Source organism: Grus americana, chromosome 19 (assembly GCF_028858705.1).
Source record: "Grus americana isolate bGruAme1 chromosome 19, bGruAme1.mat, whole genome shotgun sequence".
Taxonomy (NCBI): Eukaryota; Metazoa; Chordata; class Aves; order Gruiformes; family Gruidae; genus Grus; species Grus americana.
The window spans coordinates 1,269,223-1,283,431 of record NC_072870.1 but is presented as its reverse complement, the minus strand read 5'-3'; the positions used below and the strand labels follow the sequence as shown (position 1 = coordinate 1,283,431).

The window sequence follows — 14,209 nt, the reverse complement described above, 5'->3', positions numbered from 1 at the left end:
ACCTTGCCATCTCCAGCCCATCTAAGCATCAGTGACAATATAGGGTCATGCAGATGATCTTCTCATTATTGTGATCTTCTCAAGCAGAACCTGAAATTCAGCTTGATCCAATCCCACACTCATGTGTGGCTTTAAGCCAATGAAGAAAAAGCAAACCTGACAAAAGATGGTGACTAATGCAAAACACTTCATTTTCTGGCACTTAATAAAGGCCAAGAACATTTGACAAGAGAGGCTAAGGTCACCAGACACCACCAGTCGCTGCAGAGAGGAGGTGGCTGTGATGGTCTGTTCAGCTCTGAGACCCACTGGTCTCTGGCACTCAGATGAGAGGCAGGTGACCACGCCTGAGAGCTTGATTGACCATATTCAGAACAGCAAAGTGCATGGCCTAAACATCAGGCTATCAGAAATTAATATCTGATCTAGCTCCAGTTGTAAGAAATGCTTAAATACTCACTAGGACAGAGAGTAGAGCTCATACATCTCATCCTACCAGGAAAAAAACAGACAGCAGATTGCTATTTCTTCATGTCCAGTGAATATCCAATTATTTATACAGTGCAAAGCAGCAGCAGGAGAACTTAAGGGAAATCCACTCAAAGATGCAATATAATCTTGGAGGCAACTCCACTAGGAGGCAAAAGTCCTTGGCTCAAGACCTGCTTTCAAACTGAGTAGAGATGCCTTCAGCCAACACATCCCACCTTCTGACTCACTGCTGGATCATAGACTGGCATGTTTCCCTGACCCTAGAGACTGCAAATCACAATCTTTGTGTGGTCAAGAACCACAAGACATCTACCATGCCCCAAGAGCTGGGGGAAGGGGGTTATAGACAGGACCCTCACTGCAGCCTGAAGCTGGGTTGGGTTTGTGGCTGATTCAGGCCGTCTCCAGCAGACCTTGCTGGCTTGTTTGCTCCAAGCCCGGAGATATGGGTTACTGAGCTCTCCACTCCACCCCCTGGAGAACTTCCCATGCAAACTAAAATGATCTGCTGAAAAAAACAAACAAAACAAAAACAACAAAAACCAACAAACCCCCCCACCCCACACATTAATTAAACCATTCCTCTAATTCTGAATTCACAAAATTAAAGAACTGCTTCAGTTGATCCAAAATTACGCTTTCAGACCAAAATCAGAAGGTACCATTTTAGTAGAAGAAAAGACCTGTCACCTTCATCATAATATGACTGAGATTTTCTTTTTTTACTCCCCGTAGCTGCCTTTTTCATCCCCACCCAGCTGAAAGTTCACTCATTTTTACATTCATAGACAGCATTTAATGTTTTTCCTATCCACCAGGCCATGCTTATCTGACCACATGGAACTGTAACAATCATTTCTTATTCTTTTCTCTGTACCTGGGCTGATTCTCTAAGCTTTTCTAGGAGAACTTTGTCAAAAATATTATTTCTCTATAAATCCAGACATTGTGGGATTCTTGCACAGGATCTTCCATTCCAGCTGTTCCTTTTTTGCTTTCATATACTATTCTCCAAACCTGCAGGACAGCAGTTCTGGGTCAACTGGACACAATTCAGTTTATTAGCATAAATATGGAGCCACATGATATTAGGGGAGGAATATGCCGAGCACTGAAAAGCTCTTGGAAATTTGGAAAGCTTCTAATTATGACTGTTACCCAACAAAGACTTCGCACATTGTTCACAGTCTTTAGAAAAAGCAACTGGCAACCTCAGAACAATTATAAATTGAGGATTTGCAGTAAATGACCTCCTGTTCTTATTGTGCATTTGCCATGCAAAGAAAGAAAAACAGGAAAGAGTCTTGCCAAGGTATGGGGAGGAAAAAAAAAACAAAAACGAAAAGGATTTTGTTGGCAGAACATGCAAATTATTACTGCTCCCTTTCACCCAATTTCCGTAATATAATTGCTGTGTGCTGCAGCTAATTCACCAGAGATGCTTCTACTGTAAAGGTGGAACTGCCAGCTTGTCACCTTGCACAGAACAAGTGGCTCCTGTCCTCAAAGTCCCAACCAGGAGCGCAAGCAGCAGCGAGGAAGCCAAAAAGAAATAGGGTTGAGGTCGGTATCTGGCAGGTCTGGATCTAAGCTAAGGATGGCTAGGCTGGAAGACTAATGAAATAAATGTAGAATAGCAAATAGTTATTCTGAACTCAGAGCTGCAACCACTGTCAACCAAGGGTTGCACAAATCAAGACCTTGACATATAAGCGCTGTCTAGGCTTGATTGCATGGTGCTCAGTAGTTATTTGAGCACACAGATGTGCTCATCTATCCAGCTAAGGAGGCCTCTTCAATCACACTTTCACATCCTTCTCCCGACCTCCATCACGTTAGCGCCCAGTTACGCAGGCTACAAATCCAAACTCAACCCCAGCCCACACCACTACTATGTATGGTGGAACCTGTGCAGCAGGAGAGATTCAGAGAGGAAATGCCTGGTCAAGGAGAGGTTTGTCATGGAGTGGCAGAGGTGGTTCTGTTCCACGGTGGGAAAAACAGAACAAGGAGCCAAGGATGGCCCCAGTGCAAGCAGAGCCCTCACCAACAGACATCCTACAGGATCTGAGCCTGGTGAGCAGAGCTGAGTGCTGGTAACAGGGTACAGCAACATTTCCAGATAACATGGGAAATTAGGTCCAAGGTCACTCAAGAAGCTCAGTCAGGAGCAGATGGGGCTGAAAACAAAGCTACAGTAGGTCCATCCAGGAAACAGGGTAGGAGAAAAACCTACCTACAATTATAGCTCTGAGATCCTTCCAGAGGGCAGAGCCCAGCTGGACACAGGCACACCTACAGCATAACACAACCAGGATTTAAAGGACCAGGGCTGAGCTTAAATGGGCTCCTGGACCAGGGGCAGGACTGTGGGTGGGACCCAGGTGGGGCTGTTTAGTGCAATGAGTGCCCTCAGGCCTTGGATAGCATTAAGGCTTGACCCCAGCATTCAGAAACATGGTGGGATTGGGGTTCAGATGTTGAATACCAAAAACTCTGTCACCTGTCCTTGCATTTTAAATAGTGCTCGTCTGAAAGTTGCTCTATGCCATGGTGGGAGTAAGCTGGTGCATGTTACAGCATGAAGCAATTGGTGTTCTGTGGAAATTGGTTGCAAAGCAGACAGGACTGTCCTGTTCTGCTAGATCCATGCATACAGCTTTGTCCTGGCTCAAGAGAGCAAGCGTGAGGATTTATCAAAAAACACCAACGCACTTGCTTAACCTCAGCATCTGCTCATTGATTTAAGTTACTGCATTTGAAGTTAAATGTTTTTCTAAACCAGGACTTTGCTAGTAGCTCTTGAGTGGTGTAAAACAACTTTTTCTATGCTTATGTTGTTTGTCAGCAGCACTTTGAGACATTACTTATTAAAAGGTGCTTTATTTCCCCAACTTACATATGTTAAATAAATACTCCATAAAGCATGGGATGTATATTATAGTCAAATGTGCTTTCAAGCATTCTTGGTTTTTTGGTAAACAAAACACATTCTGTTTTAAAACTCTGAATTTTTACCTCATGCAATATCACCATGCAAAAGTTTTCATTTTATTACACATCTTATTAACCGTGTTCTCCCTCTCTCCCCTGTTCTATTTATTTACTTTGAAATACAACCTAATCGTCTCTCACACAGCACTGCAATTTTTCTGCAAGATATTAGCAAAACATATTTAAGGCTGACCCCGACAAGCAAACTCATTTTCCTTCAAACATTTCCATTATTTTTTAATTTAGGTCCGCTTGAATAGTCCTGCCACCTCTAATATGTCCACTGCCACAGCAGTGCAGCAGTGTCTTGAAAATGAAAGGGTTTTTTTACTTGTCCGTGGAAGTGTTGATGTTCATAATATGATTTCATTCAATATGGTGGATTCTACTTCTAAATAGTTTTATTGTTTTCTGGAGATGTGGCTTAGACACATAGGAAAATAATTGGACTTGCTTTGGGTCAAAATAGTATACAGGGGTGGTACAAAGGGCTGGACCCCAAGTCCCATCCCATGGCCCTGTCTTCATTGGCCGGTAGCTGAGCAGGCATGATGGGCAATCTCCAGCTGGCATTTTGAGAAGTGGAAACCAGCTCCACTTGTTGCTGATTTATCAGTACCATCCAAAGCAGGCAGGAGCGTAGAGAACAGTTCAGAGGGGTTGCCTTCAATATTTTTACAGCTTCTGGAGGTCAAAGCATGGGGACACCCATTTGGGTGGGGATATCACTACAGCTGTCACTCAGGTTTTGTTGGACAGAGGATGACTGGTAGGGCTCTATGATGCCAGGACACTTGTTGAGTAGACTACGTCTAGCATGTCTCACTTCAGGCATGACCTCTAAAATAATGTTTGGACATAATAAATAACAATTGGAGTTAAAATCATTGACTCTAGAAGCAGAAAAGTAACTCTCAGTTTGGCTCTCAGATGCCCACAACCTATTCAAGACATAAGCACTGCTCATATGACCTTAAAAATTGAAAGTATATTAAAAATTAAGAAGTTGCTTGAAAATAAATAAAAAATTATACATTAAAAAAGTAAAATAACTGTTTTTAAACTCTGTATTACAAACGAAGTTTGTGCAGCTACACAGCAGAGTAGAAGAGTTAAAAGGCATTTCTCAAAAAAGCACAAGTCGTACTCAAGAGAGGAAATAGATCCCTGAGTGTGACAAATTACATGGAGAGGGACAATATGGCAGGCCAAAAAGGGTTTTGAGCAGCAACTAGCTGGAGACATAAGAGGTAACAATAAAACCTCTTCAAAAACATGAGGGGAAGGGAGCTTGCCAGGGAGGTGGCGTGGCTGATAGATGATCACCAAATAAAAAACATACTCAGGAGAGACAGGTCATAGCAGAAAGGTTAAGTGAATTGTTTGCATTGTTTTTCATTATGAAGGAGTTGGGAAAAGAAGGCAGGAAACAAAGATAAACAATCTGTTTTCATAATGAGAGCAACTTCCTATTGCAATCCCAGAGAGACCTGTAAAATAGATCTACCCATTTATTACGAAATTACCTGGGGACTTGAGGTGTGTGAGGAGTGAGACGGCAACATTTATTAATGACACAAAAGTAATCAGGATAATCGACATCAGAATTGGTTGCAACAGCTGCAGAAAAATCTCACAAAAGTCCATGTCTGAGCTGAATTTCAGTGCCAAACAGTGCAAAATAATGCACGAGAACAATAGCTGCACTCTCCCTACCCAACGGTAAGCTCTGAACTAGACATTACCATTCAGGAACGAGTTACTGGGAAGAATACGGATAGTTCTTTGAAAACATCCACCCCAAGTTCAGCATAGCCACGGGTAAACGTAATGCGAGAGATTTCTGGCAAAGAAATAGAGAACAAAATTGAAATTATGCTGTTGTCTGAATCTATTGTGCACCTGCATGGTGAATAAATTTCTGCTCAGTGCATTCGAGAAAGGAGATAACAGAACGAGGATGGGTGAGAGGAAGGAAGTGAGCTTGGACAGAGATGGAGAGCAGCTTCTGTACAAAAACAGACTCACCCATTAGGGCTCTTCAGTCTGGCGAAGAGGTGGTTGAAAGGGATGTAGGGACACCTATTAAAGCAGAGTTTTGTCATATCCTCAACATCATGGAGCAAGTGAATAGAGAACAAATACTTGATGTTTTTCACAGCATCAGACCTAAGAGGTATCCAATGAAATTACAAAGAGAAGTTGTTTTGTTTTTTTTTTTTTATAAAAAAATCAAAGGAAGTATTTTTGCAAATAGTGCACAATTATGTTGTAGAATTTTTCCTGGAAGACATCATGGTGCTCAAAAGCAGAGATAGGTTCAAGGAAGAATAAAAAAATGCATTGAAACAGACACAGCCTTCAGCCCAGGAAGTTTCCATGAGTGGCTGGGAGAAGCTGGGAAGTTGTGAGAGAAGGAATAATCTGCGCGTGCCCTCCTCCAGGATATTAGGTGAGAGGGGAATTTGTGCTCACTCTTTACAAAGACTATGTCAAGGCATGGAGCTCCCATACCATTGTCCTGAGGATATATGGCTTTTTTTCTGCTGACAGAGAAGAAAATGTTTCCATCATCTGCTGGACACTGAGAGCTGGAAGACTTTCTTCATCAGACTGCAGCAATTTTATGTGGATCACATTTTTGACATAAAGTGTTCCACTAATGGTCAAGAAAAAGCCTAGTGAATCATCAAATGTGACCCTATGCTTTGCACAGAGCAGGTTCTTTTCATAATTCACACTATTAAACTCGCTAATCTGTTCTTTAAAATCCTCTATGGTGAACCTGACTTAGGCACATTATCACAAAATATAAATACCTTTTTTCCAGGGACTTTCATGGACTTATCTTAAAGAAGCCGCACAGCAAGGATAGATATTCCTTGTCACATACTTTGATAGCATTGTTCTTATTAATTCATATTCCCAGTACAGCCAGGTGCCCCTGGCAGGCCCCAGAAATAGCAGAGGGCCTCAAGGAAGTGGAGAATGCCCTTGTCCCACCAAGCCCTGGTTGTTCCCGGGTCCCTCCTGCCTGCTCTGACCTGCTGCAGCCACAGCTATCGCACGCCGTGTGGTAGTGGCTGGTGGAGGTGGCAGGGAGGGGAAGAGGGAATCCACTGTGACAGACTTTGGTTTCTCCAAGTCCCAGAAGAAGTCCTGGTGTCCTGCAGTTAGACCAAGAGTCTGCGGTGCTGTGCTGTACAAACACCGAAGCAAAGGATGCTTGCTGTGGTTTACATCACAGCACTCTGTTCTCCGCCCCTGCTTGGGGACATATCTCAGGATCAGGAGAATACCACCATGTGCCTCCAGCTTTATACTTTCTTCACAGCTTCCTCTCACATGCTCTGCCATAATTTTTATAAACAAAACCTATTTTCTTCATTTTTTTCTCTAGCAGCACATGCGACCACATGAAAGGAATACCTGCTGGGGACAGTCCATATGACAATGTTGTGTTTCTTTACAAAAAGCCCACTGCAGAGCTCTTTTCTCTGAAATGTGGTTTGATTTCAATTCAAAACCAAGTATTTCTGGAAAAGCCCAGAGCAGCCTCTCCTCTCCTTCCATTCCCATACCTTCTGACAGCAGTGCCCATGAATCATTACGCTATCTGCTTCCCTCTCCTAAAAAGCCAAACCATCGATCAAAAGAGATCAAATGTGGCTTTTGGAGATCCAGGTGTTTCTTGCATCAGCCAGAGGTCTACCAGCACTCAAGAAAATGACCATGGGTCCTATGTCGATGTGATGGCAGACTGAAGTACATGAGACCAAGGTCTGTGGCATGTCTGCTCCCAGGGTCCCAGGCACTCCTATACCATCTTGTTCATGGATATGCACGGACACATAGAGGCTTCTCTCATGCCATCCTACCTGGGACATTCTCATCTGGACACTCATCACATGATTGCCAAGGCTTGTCCACACCAGTGTTTTTGGGAATTTGCAGCTGACCCTGGACCACTCTCGAGCAGTTTGGGAGGTCCAACTCTGACCCAGAACAGCATCTGCTGGGTTTTTAATAGCTGATGTGGGGCAAAAGTAGGGTCAGTGTTACCAAAGGGATCAGCAGGACCGTTCAAGGTTTCTTGATGCCTCTGGCTGCTCTCAGTCTGTCTAGAGCTGTAATTGTTTTCTCAAGTATTAAATGAGACCCGAGGTGGAGCCTCTTCTTGTCTTTTGTGCCACAAACAATATAAGCCCATATCACTTCATCATAAAACATCTTGTTGAAGTTGCACACTTCAGCTAGGTCATAAAGAGCAGTGACAGTATTTTCCACAGATCTGTCTTCTTCTTGTACCCTGGAGAAAGCCCATATCTCTCATAAATGACATTTCGGGAGGGAATAAAACATTTATCAAACTTCCTGATGACAACACTGTACGATTTCACTTCTTCAATCAGCAGGTCACAGGACAAAATTGCACCTTCAGCCTGTGATCCAATCTGGTGGAGAAAAAAATCAATGTACTCTTTTGGCTTGCTTTTCATGGGTGAGGATTATCTGAAACGCCTGAATCTTCTTTCCCACTCTGTACAGTCACCAGAAGCTCAGAAAGGGAACGGCCATGGGGCTGGGTTCCATTGGGTGGGAGCAGCAGGTCTCCTGGCTGTGTCTTGCACCCCAGCTGCCCCACCATGGCCTGGGGTGCTGTGCCAAGGCTGGAGCTTGTGTTCCCCAGCTGTGCAGGGTCCTGCCCCATCAGGTTTTTTTCTGAGGCCAGTATTGGTTAGGATTAATCTTACTGGCGTTATTTGCATTACAACAGATCTTGGATCTGCAGATTTTGTTCCAGACTATGGGGTTCTGCATGCAAGCTCATTGAAAAGAATTTATAAAAATAACACGGACTGCACGTGTAATGCCAAGGGGCAATGCAGCACTAATAGAAGCTTCTTGGCACTGTCACAACTCACACATTACAGCACGTTAACACGTATAACACTTAGATGTTATAACATCATCTCCATCACCAGCCTGTTGGCCACAGCAGAACTTCTGCCCTTCCCAGGAGCCACCAGCCAGCAGTCGATCCCTCCTGTGTTCTCCTCCCCAGCACGGCTGCAGATCTGGGGCAGTTTTGTGACATCAGCGGTGTTGCACATCGTTATGAACAGTGAACATCCACGGGGCAGCCAGGCTCACTGTCTCCTCCATGACAATGCCTGTCCTTTCTTGTTCTTAAACCCTGGGACACCTTTACTTTTCTCAAGCTAATCCTTTCCCAGCTTCATAGGCTGTTTCACCACAGTGTGTTTATGAGGGAGTAAAAAGAAAAATACATTTTAAATAGATTCCCGTTTCATTTACAGGTCTGTGTATGCCAGACTGTTCCTGCCTTTACTCTCATAGTAGAGCCTCCAAGAGAAACCTTTGCAAAATCACCCAGGGGCATCCTGCCAGCTTCCAGTAAAGCATCTGCAGCTCCTAAGGGCTTATTAATCCTCTTTGAAACAGTGCCTCAGGCTCCCAAAGCGCTTGGGCAGTTCTCAAACTGGAGTCAATGCTTTGGCTAGAGCCAGAAGTAATTCAGAGTAATTCAGTTCCTGAGCAGATCAGGTCGCAGCACAAAAGGATTTAAAGGGTGAAACCTATATCAAACTGGGCAACATTTGTACCTGACTTTCTTGAAAACCTGCTTTCAAGGATCCCCAGGGCTTCTGATACAATTTGGCTTAACTTTATTTAAAGATCAGCCTCTAGCAGACAATTGATTTTTGGCAGTCTCTGGGTGGTCATGGAAAACAAGGTTTACATTGTCTGTGCAGCCTCTTACCTCCTTCCATTAAAATATAGGTTTTAACTAATACACTGAAAGTAGCTTATGTTCAAAGGGGAAGAACATATCCTGAAGGAAGAAGAAAAAGATAAAAGATCAAAGAAGAAAACACCACCGCAGATGGTGGATTAGCCTGCTCTGAAAGGCTACACCATCCACATGATCAGCAAAGATGATCAGACGATCACCATGATCCACATCTGGATCACACCGAGTCCCCTGGACGTGACTGCTCACGTCCTTCCAGACTGACGTGCCACGCTAACGTTTATATCTCAAACATTTCGCTTAATAACTGTGCAATTTCATTCATATGATATATTTTTACAATTTAAGACCTCTGTAGAATTTTATGACTGTTTTTAATTTATCATACTAATTCAAACTGTAATACCCTGCCAGAGATGTAGAATGGGGTTGACATACGTCCCTTGCTCTGAATAGAAGAATATATTAGACTCTAGCAGCTAGAAAGAGTAAATTTAGGTTTTTATCTCAGTCAGATCCATTTTGGTCCCTTCCTGCTCCAGATACCCTGCTATTTTTCTTTTGTTTAAAGGTGTCTGGTGAAGAAAAAAGCAAAAATGAGAGCTATGCTTTTTGTGTTTGTGCTCTTTCCAGTCTACAGAGCAAAGAAAGTGGGAAAGGTTATTACCTACAATAAAAAAAGAATTATTTTTCTGCTTGTTCTTCAGAAATTCGGGTCCTGTTTGCACTAGGAAAATCTCGGGTGGTTGGAGACTGACAAGCAGGGCAAGATGGAGCAAATTGCCGTTTGGGACTTTTATAAAGCTCTGATCCTTGAGCCCACTTGGGGACTGGTCTCTCGTGGTGTTATCGAGTAGCCTGGGGGGAAGGAAAGGGTTCTGAGATTACAGAAAACTTGTTGCATGGATAATTTCTGTAGGATGTTGATGACTGTCTGCCAAACTTGCTGAGGGCTGGCTGCTCGATCAGGGTTCAATTCAACCTTTCCACCCGCAACAACCGCAGTGGCCATCTCAGCCCTCCAGCACATCTGCCCAGATGGGGAGAGACAAGCTTGATACTACTCATCATTCATAAGTGAAGAAAAGAAAAAGAAAAAGGAAAAAAGAGTCCTTTTCATCACCACAAAACTGCCAAGAGGAGTAGAAACTCAATTTTCTCAATTTAGAAAAGAAAACCTTATGCAGGTCACCTTTAATTTGAGTGATGCCAGGTGAGCGATTCTCTGCCTGCGTCTGCCTGCCAATCCCTCTAATTCCTTTTGTCATCATGGTTCAAGAGCGTTATTGAAACACAGAACGCAGAGCTTAATTACAGAGGACAAAGCACTGAATTACACTAACTGCTGATCTCGAAAATGGCTTTCCCCCCCTCCCTTTTTTTTTAATCTCAATGTTCATAGAATTAGAATGGAAAAGCCCAACCTGGCCACCCAGCCCTCCCCTGCCACAGAGCGCTGCTCCCCTCAGGTATGCACCGGGAGATAAATCTAGGCTTGGGCATCAGAGGTGGCTCAGGGTGGAAGCTGTGGTTGACATTTAAACTCCATCCTCCAGGTGGGATGAGCTCCTCGATGCTGCCTGTCCGTTTCAGTGGGGTCCCACGCCGGCGAGGCTTTGCTGGGTCTCCAGGCTGCACACTCAGAAGCGCTGGAGATGCAAAGGGCTGGGACCGGGAAATATCAATCCGTGCCAGGACGCATTCCCTGATAGTCAGCAAAACTTTTCAGCCCTTCATTTCATTCTATTATTTCTGCTGATGGCACTATAAATAATTACTCCCTACCCTCCGTATGCTTGCGAGGCTTGAGTCACTTTGAAGAACCAAGATGCACATTTTGTTCGTCTTTCCTCTCCCCACTTGTATTTGTCAGTAGTTTTCAAATCCTACTCTGGGTTTTCCAAGCTCTGCAGGGTGGAGGAAACAGTTTTTGGGGGCTTCACCCAATAAAAGTTTGTCTGCAGCCCTGCTCAGACCACAGGAACGGGTTTTTTTACCTTCAGGCACTTTCAGGTTTCCTTGCCAGGTCATTTGCTGTCTCGCTGCAAGTTGGAAACAAGGGAGCTTTTATCCTGTGTCTCGGTCGCAAGGGCCAAGCTCCTTCCTAATGTCACCGAAAGTCACAAACGGTTAAATCACTACCAAAGAGAGAGGAAGCACTGATGAAAGCAACCCTGACCAGGAAAACCGATAAATGCAAGACCCCAGGGCACACAATATTGCTTTTCCTCTGCAGTCCCGCACCCCTGTGAGTTAGCTGTGGAGCCTGTGCTGCAGATTTCACTCTGCCCTGGCATCTTTGCTTGTTCTTACAGGCGCCGTGCCTCCTCCTCTCTAAGTTTAATTCCTTCGACTGCTCAAGTCGAAACATCTTGCTGCCCACAAACCACCTGATACCTCCAGGTGCTCTCGCTCAGCTGCTCACATACTGATATACGGCTCCACTTCCCTTGCTCACTTGCCAGTTCCCCGTCCCATCACTCTCTCGCTTACGACAAACGCTGTCCGTGAGAAAAATGCCCATTTCCCTCACCCCGCCGGGCAGCCCCGCAGTCCCAACTGCTTTGGGCCATGCTGTGTTCACAGTATTCCCTACACAAGCCCTCTGCCCCGCAAAATGACAGCAAGGCAGAGTTTTTGCCGGTGGATTAACAGAAGGATTTTTTTTTTTTTTTTTTTTGTGCTGTGCTAACGTCTCAACATGCCGTACGTAAACAGCTTGTCTCCTGATTTACTGAGAGCGGTGGCCACCATCTAGCACTTCTCAAGGAGATTAGTGGCTGCTTTTTCAACCCTATTTCAAGCCTCGAGGAGGTCTGCTATTTGTCAAAAGTGTTATTAACCTCAGATAGTCACCAGGATAAATGTTTTTCTGGCAGAGCTTCTGTTCCCCTCCAGGGATCCATGTAGGAGGGAGGGTCCTCGGGACCCACAGTCACCTGGGACCCCGCTGCAAAGAGAAAAATGGGCTCTCATTAAGGTCAGGGCATCCTAATGATGCACCAGCCCAAGGCTGCAATGAAGGAACGGTGATACATAATTTAAAGAAATAGCCGTGTTGCGTGGAAATACAAATGAAGAGATCACTCAGTTAGGAGCAGAGGGGGAGAGAAAAATCGATCGGTGAATGGGATAGTTAGCAGTTAAATGTTCTCCGTGCACAATGTTCCTGCTGAAGGGCAATTTATAAGCCCAGCTAAAGCTGCTATGGGTTATACTGCTGAAGAAATGAGGCTCCAGTGTGAATACAACACCGTCTTTCCTAATAACCCTGGGATTCGGTCCGTGAGGCTCTTAAGAAATGCTCTGCATTGAGAGTGCAATGCGCATGAAAGGATATGGCAAAAGTCTCTTAACCTGGTGCACTTACAAGGGGGAGGCAGAGGGGAGAGGAGCCGCGAGCGGAGCTGGTGAGGGCAATCGGCGGAGAGAGCACGACAGGGACCAACTTCTCCAGTGATTTATGAAACAGGCATCCCAACTTATCTTCTGCTGAATGGCAGCTCTTTGATTTAAGGAGCGAGGGGAAAAAAAGAAAAAAAACCACCAAACAACCAAAACAAACCAACTCTGGATCATGCACTTAGCTATTTAAAAGGGAGGGAGAGGGGAGGGAAGAGAGCGGCGGTGGCAGGACAGGGATCCCCTGGCCCCAGGTGCGCTGCGGGAGGATGCCTCCTGCCACTGTCCCCGTGAGACAGGAGTAATGCTTTAGACTTTCTCTCCGGCAAACAAAAAGACATGGGGAAAAAAAAAAAGGGATGCTTCCAGCTGACAGCGAGGAGAGGGGGAGAAGCCATGCAAGCAGCCCCATCCCTCCGTGCGTACCTACTGCCGCCGGTCCCAGGTGAGCGACTCCCCCCATCCATGCCGCGGTGCCGGAGAGCCCCGAGATATCCTGAAGAAGCGAGAGTGACTGCCGTGACTTGGGAAGATAGAATATGGTACAAGCTTTAATTAAAAGAGTCTGAAGGCTCTCTCCTGCTTGCTCGCCCTTTTTTTGCAGTACCGGATCGGATTTAAAGGGCTAGAACCCCAATTTGGCGTTGCTGCTCCCCCAGGAGCGATGCTTTCCTGCCCCGGCCTGCCAGCTCCCGCAGCGTCTCGCTGCCCGTCAGGGGCATCCTGGCAGCCGAGCAAGTCCGTAGTAAGCAGCAACAGTAGTTACTCAGTGGCAGCAGCAACAAATTGTAAATCAATGCTCCAGAGAGCAGACATGGCGGGTGGCGAACGGGGATGCTCTTGGCAGTGGGGCGGGCGAGGGGAGCCCGAGCACTCCTGCAGATGCAGGGAGGAAAGTTTGTGCTCTACCAATGCTTCGGCTAGTCGGGAAGAGGGTCGTGTCCCCTCCGTCCTGGTGCTGCCACCGCTTTGTGACGGTCCCCAAAGGCACTGCCCTCCCGTCATCAGCCCAAGCTCTGGGTGGAGGGGGGCTGTGGGGAAGGGTTGCGTCACCCCAGCTCGGCTCTGCAAGATGGGGTCCTCAGCCTTCCCCTGCCTGTGGCCGGTGAGCAGGGCAGCGCTTCCATTTGGATTTGGTGGCTGCTTGCTTGTGCCAAGGCAGTGAGGAGAGGACCTGGTGCTGGCAGGCGTGCAGGCAGTGCTGATCCCTCCTTCGGTGTCAGGTTCCTCCAGCCATTTTCCAGATCTCCATCAAAATGCCCTTCTGCAACAGTCCAGGCTCTCAAAGCATCCCGGTCTGCTCAGCATGGCAAGGATGGCCAGAACACACTGTCAAGCCCAGCCGGACTGCTTTTGCCTTCCTTCCCTTCAGAGGTGCTGAAGATTGAGTGCAGTTTTTTCGCTGAGCACTACTTGGTCCAGATTTTGAGTTAAAATGAGGAAAAAACAAGAGGAACAACCAGGAAAGAAAGATCCTCATCTCCTCCTCCTTCTTCCTGGTTTGGCCCCAAAATTCAACCCACCCTCACCGTGGCCGGCTTCAGA

The 14,209-nt window shown here is 45.7% G+C and overlaps 1 protein-coding gene across 1 annotated transcript in view; it reads right to left on the bottom strand.

Moving 5' to 3' along the window:
• CALN1 (calneuron 1) overlaps window positions 1–13,180 on the bottom strand; it is a 157,308-nt gene extending 144,128 nt beyond the window's left edge. The window contains exon 1 of the mRNA XM_054847954.1: window positions 13,091–13,180. The gene's annotated coding sequence lies outside the window, so the exon portion shown is untranslated. The remainder of the gene's footprint in view (window positions 1–13,090) is intronic.
• Window positions 13,181–14,209: the final 1,029 nt, after the last annotated feature.